Consider the following 11,444-nt stretch of genomic DNA (forward strand, 5'->3'; position numbering starts at 1 on the left):
AGTGTCCACTGCGAGAATGTAAGCACCAGTAACATTAGATGGGCATGAACTGGTGCATAGAAAACACAAAACTGGGATTCAGCAGTTCTTGAATTCTGATCCCAGTGCTGATGTTAACTCCCAGGCTATGTCTAGACTGCAAGCTGCTTTCAAAAGAGGCTTTTTCGAAAGATACTTTTGAAAAAGCCTCTTTCGAAAAAGAGCGTCTAGACTACAGCCAGTACTTTCGAAAAAGCAAGCCGCTTTTTTGAAAGGGAGCACCCAGGCAGCCTGGATGCTCTCTTTTGAAAAAGGACCGTTTGTATTACATAGCACCTCTTTTCGAAAGAGCACTTTCGAAAAAAGGCGTTATTCCTCGTAAAAAGAGGTTTTCTGCCGTCGAAAAAACTGCCTCGTTCTTTTGATTTACTTTTGAAAGAACATGACAGCAGTCTAGACACAGGAAGTTTTTTCGAAAAAGGCCATTTTTTTTCGAAAAAAAACCCTGTAGTCTAGACCCACCCTCAGAGTGGCCTTAGCTTTATTTGATTTTTGCCTTGCTGTCTTGGTTCCCCCCAGGATGGGATGGAAATAATTCCAGTCCTCCTATCTTCTAAGGGTGTTATGAGGATGATCTAAATTATTCATAAAGCCAGAAGGTACCAGCTAGACTGACTTCCTGAGTAACACGGACTGGAGGACTTCCCTGAAATAATTCCTGGTTGAGCTGCTTCAAATCTCTTAGAAAAGCATAAGAAAGGCCGCACTGGGTCAGACCAAAGGTCCGTCAAGCCAAGTGCCCTGCCCTCTGACAGTGGCCAATGCCAGGTGCCCCAGAGGGAGTGAACAGAACAAGGAATCCAGTGATCTCTCTCCTGTCATCCATTTCCAGCCCCAGACAAACAGAGGCTAGGGACACCATTCTTACCCAGGGGCGGCCCATGAGCATAGGCAGATTTGGTGGTTGCTTAGGGCGCTGCCGACCTGGGGCGCCTGATTATGATGTTGCAGGGCGCCCAGGCACCCGATGATTACGTCACGGCCATTGACGGCTGTGCAGGCAGGGGCGCCGATCACGCCTTCCGCCTGGGGCGCCAGATGCCGCAGCCGGCCTCGGGCCGCTCCTGTTCCTACCTATACTAGCCATTGATGGACCAATCCTCCATGAATTTATCTAGCTCTTTTTTAAATCCTGTTAAAGACCTGACCTTCACAACATCCTCTGGCAAGGAGTTCCACAAGTTGACTGTGCCTAGCATGAAGAAGTAAAAACAGCAGATCACCAGGAAACCAATCTTGATTTTGAAATTACCAGTGGTAGAGAATTTACACAAGAAATATGCAGTGCTTCACAAATGTGTGTGTCATCTTTGCATAGGGGCCATGCTAATCAGTTCTGTGTCCTTCCAGAGTTAATACATGACGGTGTCTCTCTGGGTGACTGCACCCTTATCATGGTGGAGAGGTTTGCATGGGCTAACGACCCTCAGAGCCTTATTGCCTAGAGCTTTCATGCTCCAGGAAGGGACCTCCTGGGAACAGGTCTGAGGCGAGACTCCTGACTAGCTACCATCCACACTTCACAAGGCCGCTGATTCTTTTGGCTCTGCTTGCCACTGGGTCTGAGTTTTCCTCCTGGCAAATCTTGTCTGGTTACCCCCGGTGCACTGGTTTCCCCATGCGAAAAGATTTCCCATGCAGCCCTCTGCCAAGGGGCTCCCACTCCCACAAAGCCCTGCCGTGCCCGTGAAGAGAGAGGCAGTGACTTCTGGGACACCCTAGTCACAGACCTGCAGGCAAGCGGCAGCCGTACGACACTTGTTTTCTGCTTGGGTGAGACAGAAGCACATTTCGGTAGCGTAGCCAGTCTTTCTAGGATCCCCTCTGCTCACCCCAAATGGGACGGAAGCCAGAAAAAGTGGCCTGACCATGGGTTGTCTCGCACTCCTCCAACGGGACGGCCGCATCCAGAGGGATCACTCAACTCCATGGCCAACATGAAAGATAGAAGACGATGAATTTGGCTGCCTGGCATGTCCACGCTCTTGTGGACTCCCACAGCAAAAGCCCAGGCGTGCCACAATTTCAAGAACTGGCAAGACTCCACACTGACATTGCAGCTCGTCGTGAGGCCCGCCAGGCCAATGAGGGACAATTTAAAAGAGGCTGGAGGTGACTGCCCCTTCTTTTGAAAAGGAAAGTCACCGGAAGAGAGACGCACTGACGGGATTGGCTTTGCCATCAAAAATAACATCTCCAGTCAGCTTTTGGAGCTCCCGTGGGCTTTACCGGCCTCTCTTGACTCTTTGGCTCGAGCGCACAACAGCCAACAGTGACGGTCAGCAGCATCGGCGCCCCCACACTCGATGGTGAGGAAGACAATACAGAGCAGTTTTTTATTACACTCTCCTCTCAGCCACACCTAAGGCCTGCAAACTCATCCTCCTGAGAGATTTCCCTGCCAGACTTGGATGGGACTTTCCGTTCTAGAAAGGAATAACAGGGGTGGGAAATGTAAACCCCAGAGGTATTCTCCTCAGTAAGTGTGTGGCACATGGACCTGCTCATCACAAACACCCTCTTCAAGCAGAGTAACAACATGAAGACCACCTGGAAACTTCCTTGGGCCAAACATTGGCACCTCCAAGACCAGTGTTTCTTAAACTTTTTAAGACCAAGGAACACCAAACAATAATTTTTTTTTATAAGGAACACCAATTTTTTGTTGAACAACAACAACAAAAAGTCGGGGGGAAAAAGGGTCAGGGGAGAAAGTTATCGAGGAAAATAAAGGGTTGGGGGAAAGTTATATAGCAAAAAAAAAAAAAAAAAGGTTTCCTGCCCCTTTGAGGGTGGCCATTTTGAATTCTGTTGTTCTCTGCGGCACACCTCCGACTGTCCTAGACTATGTTTTAGTCAGAGTCTTCAGCTCGCTCCACCACCCCACAAACCTGCAAAGACCACACGAAAGCTGGGTAACATCAAAGCACTTCCGGGCCAAGCCAGCTGCGTGACGTTCTAGCAACACCTGTCTGAGAAACTCTAATTGGAACCTTCTGCGGATTCCCTCTCTAGGCATGAAACTTAGTGAAGAAGTCCACCACATCGCCACACCTTTCAAGGAATAGTTTCATTTTCAAGCTCGCTGCATTTTTGAGAGTCCTCCTAATTACAGCAAATTAAAAGAAAAAAGCAGCAGGCAGTAATTAGTGGGCACACAAGTGAGTAACGCATGACGTAAGCCATGATGATAGCATGAGGAGCTGTTCCAAAAATGTTGACACTAAAATTTTGAGAGAGAAACTTCCAGCGAGGCAGGGAAATTCATCCCATTTTACAAAGGACTTCGACATTCTGAAATTTGACTCCATGCCGGAGACGAATGGAACCCAAACTATTTCAGAATTCTCCACAGGGAGCTGTGAAGAGCCTGCTCTCAGACCGGCTTGCCCAGAGCCACAGTTCCAGGAAGACCTGGGAGGGAGCTGGATTTGGGGCAGTCTGCATGGCCAACTGATCCAGAGTCACAGTGTCTGGAACATGGGCTCTCCATTTCAGATGGGCACCTGCCTGGGTCCTGTCAGAATGGCAGCAAAATCAAGCCCTCTCCGCTATTTCCATTTTGCACAATTGGCAAACCCCCAACAAAACGTTGTTGCATCAGAATTTCCCATCAGCTCTAAATAGGCTCCCGCGAGGGCCAAAGGAACAAGCGAGAGCCTGTGGTTTGGAAGCCAGGCCTTGTCTTGTGCTGCAGCACCAGCAACTTTGTGTGTTGGCTTAATATCCGTTCTGAAGACGTCCATGCACAGCTGACCTCTGCCCTTACCTAAAGCCCTGTGCTGCCGCCACACAACTGCTCCACATGTGCCAGCGTAGCTGGGATTTCGCATGGGCTAAGCAGGAAGCCGTCTGCCTATCGCATGCTTTGTTCTCCCAGTTCTTTGCTTTGCACGAAAGGTGAATGGGTTTTCGACAAAACCGAGGGTGAATTGTGCCTTGAGGGCGCAGCTCAAAGGAGAAGCGGGGATGGAGGCTTGCAGCCCCTAGCAGGAACTCGTGGAAGCGCTGAACTACACGCAGTCCCAGCTCCCTCTGCAGAGCAGCAGAAGCATTTTGCACCTCCCTTTGGCAAAGGACAGCATGTCCCCCCTAGTCCCGTTTGTGGCCAGCCCAGCCCAGCTACCACGTGCAAAGGAAGGACAAGGACATGACACTACCCCTCTTGGCCTGTCTTCAGGTGGTGGCATGAGACTCCGAGTCCTGGCGTTCATGACCGTGCCTGACCCTCTCATCACTGTCCATCAGCGATGGCAGAAACGTTACCTGGAGCGGCCACGCAGCTGGCTGGAAATTCCATGGAGTGGGATTCCATAAATCGTTCTGGTCACCTGATCTTTGTCAGTGGGGAAGCTCCCTCTAGCAGCACCATCAGGTGAATACTCTCTGACGCCTTGGAAAGGGTTCCATTTTTAGCAGTAAACATTGATAAACATCCATTTTCGCCTTGCACGCACACACACCAATGGAAAATACAAATTGCATACGTTAGTATTGATATTTACCGACTGATGAAGTAAACAAAATGTGTCTACCACAAGGCTACAATTTGGACATATGATGTTAACAGCTTGTGTTGAATGGTTATAAAGCTTTACCTTTTTTAATCTCAACACCTACTGCAATTAAATAATTGTTGTCTGACCCCCACACACATGCACACATTGTCTGACTCTCCTGCAACTGTGACTATTTCAAGCAATAATTGAAACAAAAAACCTCCCCAATTTTGCACATCTGTGAAAATTTAAATGAATTAAAATGGAAAGGCTTGAAACGAAACATCAATATTATCCATCAAAAGGATACAAAATCCAGTTCTGACCAGCCTAGCTGTACTGCACTGTCTTGGAGATGTTGGAGCTGTTCTGAGTCTGTCCCAGAACCATGGGTGTTATTGTTGTGCTATGATTAATAACTGCCTTGCAGGTCTTGCTCCTGTTGGTGCTTTGCAGTAGAGAGGCCAAGCAATTATTCCCATCAAGCACACGGGGAAAGTGGAGAGAGGCAGGAAGAGAACCTACTTCCACTGCTTTCTGGTCCCCTATGGTAATATCACTAGAGTTTAAGAATCCAGGAAAGGAAACACCTCCATCCTGGTAATGGGAGAGGAAAGAACGAGAAGCAGGAATCAGCAAGGAAAGAAAAATCCCAGCACGGAGCAAGAGGTGGACTGGTAAATGGAGGAGAAACCTGCCTGGAGGAGCAAAACCTCTGGGGCGGCCGCTGTCAGACTCTTTGGGCTGCATAGGGGCGATTTTACAGGCACAACTCGCAGTGTGCCAAGAGTATTTCTGCCAGGCCTCCTTGGATACTTTAGCTCAGAGTGCTCCCTGGAGTCTAATTGGAACCTTTCAAGTACAGCGCTTCCCCTTCCTCCTCAGCTGTAAATACACCTCGCGGTTCGCTACGGACAGGCGGCTGTCTGGATAAACAAGACAGAGCAGAGGGCTTGGGTGCTTTTAGGAGACCAATAACTGACCACAATTGCAGCGAGCTCCAGTTTTCGGAAGAGGGTTTGAATTGATCTAGATCTTCCCTTCCCCTCTCTGAATACATTACATACCAGATGTTCCCTCCTCACAGGGGCCAAAGCCTTCAGTAATGAAAGCAATGAGTGTCTTACTGCAGACCAAGAATTCGTAACAGAAATGATTCAGTCAGCAAGGTCTACACAGGAGAAGACGATACAGTGTTCTTGGACAATTTGCAAACCGAACAAGAGGCACAACCTGCTCAGGGGATACCAGAATTCCAGGCCAGACAAAGCAGGAAAATGGCTGATATTTTCTTCCTGGAAAGGAGCGCTGCAAAAACTCTGAGGAAGGGATAGAAGTATCTGGGGCAAAGGCCCTTCTTCTTCTCACCCACACGTCACACAAGAGGACAGAAACAGGCCTCTGAGGAGAATCATAGAGTCATAGAAACCTAGAACACTAGAACTGTAAGGAACCTCGAGAGGTCATCGAGTCTGGTCCCCTGCCCTCATGGCAGGACCCAGCACTGTCTAGACCATCTCTGACAGAAGTCTGTCCAACCTGCTCTTAAATATCTCTAGGGATGGAGATTCCACAGCCTACCTGGGCAATTTATTCCAGTGTTTAACCACCCTGACAGATAGGAACCTAAACCTCCCTTGCTGCAGTTTAAGCCCATTGCTTCTTGTCCTGTCCCCAGAGGCCAAGGAGAATAATTTTTCTCCCTCCTCCTTGTAACACCCTTTTAGAAACCTGAAAACTGCTCTCATGTCCCCTCTCAGTCTTCTCTTTTCTAAACTAAACAAGCCCAATTCCTTCAGCCTTCCCTCATAGCTCATGTTCTTTAGACCTTTAATCATTTTTGTTGCTCTTCTCTGGACCATCTCCAGTTTCTCCACATCTTTCTTGAAATGAGGTGCCCAGAACTGGACACAAGACTCCAACTGAGGCGTAGTCAGCGCAGAGTAGAGTGGAAGAATCACGTCTCGTGTCTTGTTCACAACACTCCAGGCCTTCTTTGCGTTACTGTCAGGGGCATTGGGTTACATGTCAGTAAGTTGCTCCTTGTTGGGAAATGAGGGGGCAAGGAAATAGCATCAAATATGCCTCAGAGAGGCGGCCGAGCTAAAGGAAGAGAGGGAGGGAAGCTCCATCGAGTTCTCTTGGGACTGTCACTGAGGCGATAAGGAAATTGTTACGGGTCCTGATACCACTGACCCTCCTTTACGCCACTGAGCTGAGGCAGAGCTGGGGTGCCCAAAGGTAACAGCTGGTGGGCAGGGAGCTGTGGGGGAGGCAGGCGGCTAGAACGCAAAAGTGCCAGGGGCAGCCTAAAGTTGAGGCTCCAGGTAAGACACCCGGGGGGAGGGGGGAGTTTTACCTCATAGAATTTGTTAATTCATGAATTGTAGGTGTCCCTGGTTGCATCTCTGCTCCACTCCCTGCTCCACCAAAGCATGCGGTGCTTGTGGGTGGGGAAGTACTGCCTACCAGGCACACGGGATGGAATATATTCTTGCCCAGGTTTCTGGGTGGGGGCCTGAGCCAGTGTTGTGTAAATTGTCGAAAGCAACCACTTGAAAACTGAACCTAGCACACTGTGGCCATTCGGTTAGGCTGCCATTTCTCTAGCGCCTCCTTTGCTAAGGTATTTCTAATTCATGCTTCTGCTATGCGGTTCATTGTCCCCTTCCAGTAGCTAGTCCCTACAGAGGGTATGTCTACACTACAAAGTTAATTCGAACTAACAGACGTTAGTTCGAATTAACTTTGATAGGCGCTACACATGCAAACCACTAGTTCGAACTTAATTCGAACTAGCGGTGCGCTTAATTCGAACTAGGTAAACCTCATTCAACGAGGACTAAGCCTAGTTCGAATTAACTAGTTCGAATTAAGGGCTGTGTAGCCACTTAATTCAAACTAGTGGGAGGCTAGCCCTCCCCAGCTTTCCCTGGTGGCCACTCTGGGCACCACCAGGGAAACTCTTCTGCCCCCCTCCCGGCCCCGGAGCCCTTAAAGGGGCACGGGCTGGCTACGGTGCCGGTGCCAGGTGCAAGCCTGCCAGCACCCAGCCAGCAGACCCTGCAACTGGCACAGCTCGAGCCGGCCACCCGCTGTCATCCAGCCCTCCACCTCTTCCCGGGACCAGGCTGGCGGCTCCCGGGAGCCTGCCCAGGTCTGCAAGAGGCGGGCGCCCGCCTGGTCTAGTGCGGACATCGTGGACCTCATCCACGACCTTCGCACTAGGCACAGGAAAGTGGCCGTCTAGGGCAGGATAGCTGCCAGCCTGGTCACCCAGGAGCAGGTTGGCATGAAAATCAAGGTGGTCCACTGAGACCCCCGACCCTGAGCCCTGAGCTTAGAACGGCCGTACTGGGTCAGACCAAAGGTCCATCTAGCCCAGCAGTCCAGTAGTCTGGACGCGCGGGTGTCGATATCAAAGGCATTTGTCGACCACCCAGGTATGCCTCCTGGGATGAGGTATACCTGGGTGGTCGACAAATGCCTTTGATGTCGACACCCGCGCGTCCAGACTACTGCGCTGAGCTGACAAACAGCTGATCAGCTGTTTGTCGGCTCAGCGCGACACCCGTGTAAATTTAAATGAAGCGGCGATTATTTAAATTGCCGCTTCATTTTCCTATGCCTGGTAGCCTAATCTACATGCCTCTGGCGACAGAGGCATGTAGTCTAGACGTACCCTAAGTCCTAATCTGATGCCCTGCCGGCACTGCTTCCGACCATCCTTAACCTTAGTTCAGGGTCCACTCAATGTGGACATGCTAGTTCGAATTAGCAAAATGCTAATTCGAACTAGTTTTTAAGTCTAGATGCACTAATTCGAATTAGCTTAGTTCGAATTAACTAATTCGTACTAAGTTAGTTTGAGTTAGTGCTGTAGTGTAGACATACCCAGAGAGAGTTAGAACTGGCAGCAGCCCCTTAGGTTAGCCATGCTGCGTTCTTTCGCTGAGGCGAGGGAAGCTTGTTTTGTTAGTTCCCAGAGATGCTGAGTTCTATCGTTGCTCGTGGCAGTCCAGCCAAGTGGGGCGTGTTCTGTGTTGATTAGCAAGAGCTGCAGGATGCCGCTATTGGTAATAGCACCAGCGGTGGCTTAATTTTGCTGTCAATGCCACGGACTTCCCAATAGCAAATTCCACCTAGAGAGTATTAAGTCTAATTATTAAGGCTGGCTGCAGTTTGCCCTCTAAACTTGGTTTCAGTAGAAAATTGGAGGCTTCGTTAAACTCAGTCTTTTGTGAAATCTGTTCTCCTCCTCCTGCAGAAAATTTCAAATTTTCATCAACAAATGATCAAAATTTGGGGGTTGTATTTTCTAGTTGAAATGTCCAGTTTTTCTAGGAGGGGGACCTCTTCACTCTGAGGACTGCTTATTACCAGGCCTTTCTCTATGCATTGGACCGTGTTTCTATTCTGCTTTCTGGCCTTGTCAGTGTGTGCTGACTGGTTTGTGCTGTATGTGTGTGAAATTTAAAAATACCAATTTGTGTCTGTTGTATTTAATGATTTCCTCTCCTTTCACATCTCTCCCCTGTCTGCAGAGGACTGTTCGGTAACCATGTCCTTGCAGGCCTCCAGGTGTCAGATAAATCAACCCGTGGTGGAGAGTCCATTGTTTTCGTAAAGCTGACACCTGCTAAATTGCTTTTCGGCAGAATTAAACTGCAAGGCAGAACACAGTATTTTCTAGCTAGCGGCTGTCTCCCTCCACAAGCAGCTCTTCCGTGGTAAAACCCTGTCAGGCTTCCTCTCAGGGTGTCGATATGTTTCCAGCGTCAGTCCCTTTCCTCTTTAGCAGCCTGGGTGGATTTATCGCTCATGTCTCACACAGCGTCCATTCATGCCGCACCCCAGTAGCAATGTCTGGCAGCCACTCGGCACAGAGGTGAAGAGCCATATTAGGTCTGAGGCTGAGAGAATCTGACCCATTTGTCCATGACCCTAGGATTGCAAGCCTGCTAGTCACGGGCTTGTCCATTAGGCCGAGGCCTGATTCTATGAGCAGCTTCTCTCAAGAATATTGTTCTTCCACAGCTGTTTCTCCCTATTTGGTGGGTTCTGGCAGCTGTTCTTTAATAGCTGTATGGCCTGCATCCGTTGCGCTATAGGGGAATGTACACTTCTGACTTAGGGTCGCATGCTTCATTATTATTCACTTGTGTTGCTGTGGCAACTAGAGTCCCCAGCTCTCTGGGTTGGTAACGATGCAGAAACATCCCATAATGTCACCAGCATTCACCCGTGGGGCCACCAGCCTGGAGACAGCCCGGATAAGAATGGGTTGCCAGAGACATCACAGGACACAGCTGGAATGGGCACGGCTTTATGAGCTGCCGTTCTCCCCCCGTGTAGACCCCTCAAAGGGTCAGGTGCCAACCAAGAACGCTCAACCTTTTCCGATCCCAGCTAAAAGGGCCCTCTCAGTTCAACCTGCATGTGCCCAGCCGTTGTGCAGTAGGCAAGATGGCCCCTCTGTTCTTGAGGAAAGGACCATCCATGCGGTACCACTGAGGCACGGGATGAGCTGAAAACGCAGTCGCCACGGTCCTTGGCTTTTCCATCCCCAGACAAGAGCACATTCCTGCTGTGAATTTCCATGGTTCACATGACCCTGGTAAAGCAGAAGGCCGGCCATACTGGGTCAGACCAATGGTCCATCCGGCCTAGTCTCCTGTCTGCCGACAGTGGCCAATGCCAGGTGCCCCAGAGGGAGTGAACCAAACAGGTAATGACCAAGCGATCTTTCTCCTGCCATCCATCTCCATCCTCTGACAAACAGAGGTTAGGGACACCATTCTTTACCCATACTGGCTAATAGCCATGAATGGACTTAACCTTCATGAATGTATCTAGTTCTCTTTTAAACCCTATTATAGTCCTAGCCTTCACAACCTCCTCTGGCAAGGAGTTCCACAGATTGACTATGCGCTGTGTGAAGAAGAACTTCCTTTTATTTATTTTAAACCTGCTGCCCATTAGTTTCATTTGGTGGCCTCTTGTTCTTATATTATGGGAACAAGTAAATAACTTTTCCTTATTCACTTTCTCTGCACCACTCATGATTTTATAGACCTCTAATCCTATCCCCCCTTAATCTCCTCTTTTCCAAGCTGAAAAGTCCCAGTCTCTTTAATCTTGCCTCATATGGGACCCGTTCCAAACCCCTCATCATTTTAGTTGCCCTTTTCTGAACCTTTTCTAATGCCAGCAGTTTCATTTATTGGATATTCTCCTTTACAGGGAAATCAGTGTTCATGGAACAGGGCTTGGACATACACAGGCCCTGCCCCACATACTATGCCTCAGCACCGTCATTGCTTGACTCAGTCCAATTAATCAGTAGGATTCCCAATCTGCTTCCATCCAGTGTTTGGCCCATCTGCCGTGAGTTCATACTACATTTAAAAAGCAGAGCCACAGTGAACCCCCTTATTGACTCATTGAGTAGTTGATGCAGATTCCATTGACTACTCGATTAGCTTACTAACCACTATTCAAAGTCCCTAGTAAGAACCCCTGACAGATGGGCCAAAATAAGCCCATCTGTGTAGTCTTTTTCATACAGCCAATGAAATTGTGGCATGCAAATTAGCTGTAGGGTGAGAGTGGTGATTGGTTGTATGTCCTCTGATATCACAAAGGTCTAGTACTCTTGGCGTGGTGTGGATATATGCCTTACTGGAGCTGAAGGTCTGAGCTGATACATTGGTGTCATTCATAAATGGCTGAGAACTTCAACACTGGATGGGAGCAGATTGTGAATCCTACTGATTAACTGAGCAGCACATATTTTCTCACACATTTTACTTCAGCTCTGAGCTGGGAGGGAAGAGAGGAAATTACCTTTAGTTGCACATTGATAATACTCTGCATTTCCATAGTGCTCTGAAAGTGTGTGACAGA

At 48.9% G+C, this 11,444-nt stretch overlaps 1 pseudogene; it reads right to left on the minus strand.

Annotated features, from left to right (window-relative positions):
* Positions 1–1,312: 1,312 nt before the first annotated feature.
* Positions 1,313–1,409, minus strand: LOC112546482 (U6 spliceosomal RNA; annotated as a pseudogene).
* Positions 1,410–11,444: the final 10,035 nt, after the last annotated feature.

The sequence above is a fragment of the Pelodiscus sinensis genome, chromosome 7 (genome assembly GCF_052426305.1).
Source record: "Pelodiscus sinensis isolate ZL-2025 chromosome 7, ASM5242630v1, whole genome shotgun sequence".
Lineage (NCBI taxonomy): Eukaryota > Metazoa > Chordata > Testudines > Trionychidae > Pelodiscus > Pelodiscus sinensis.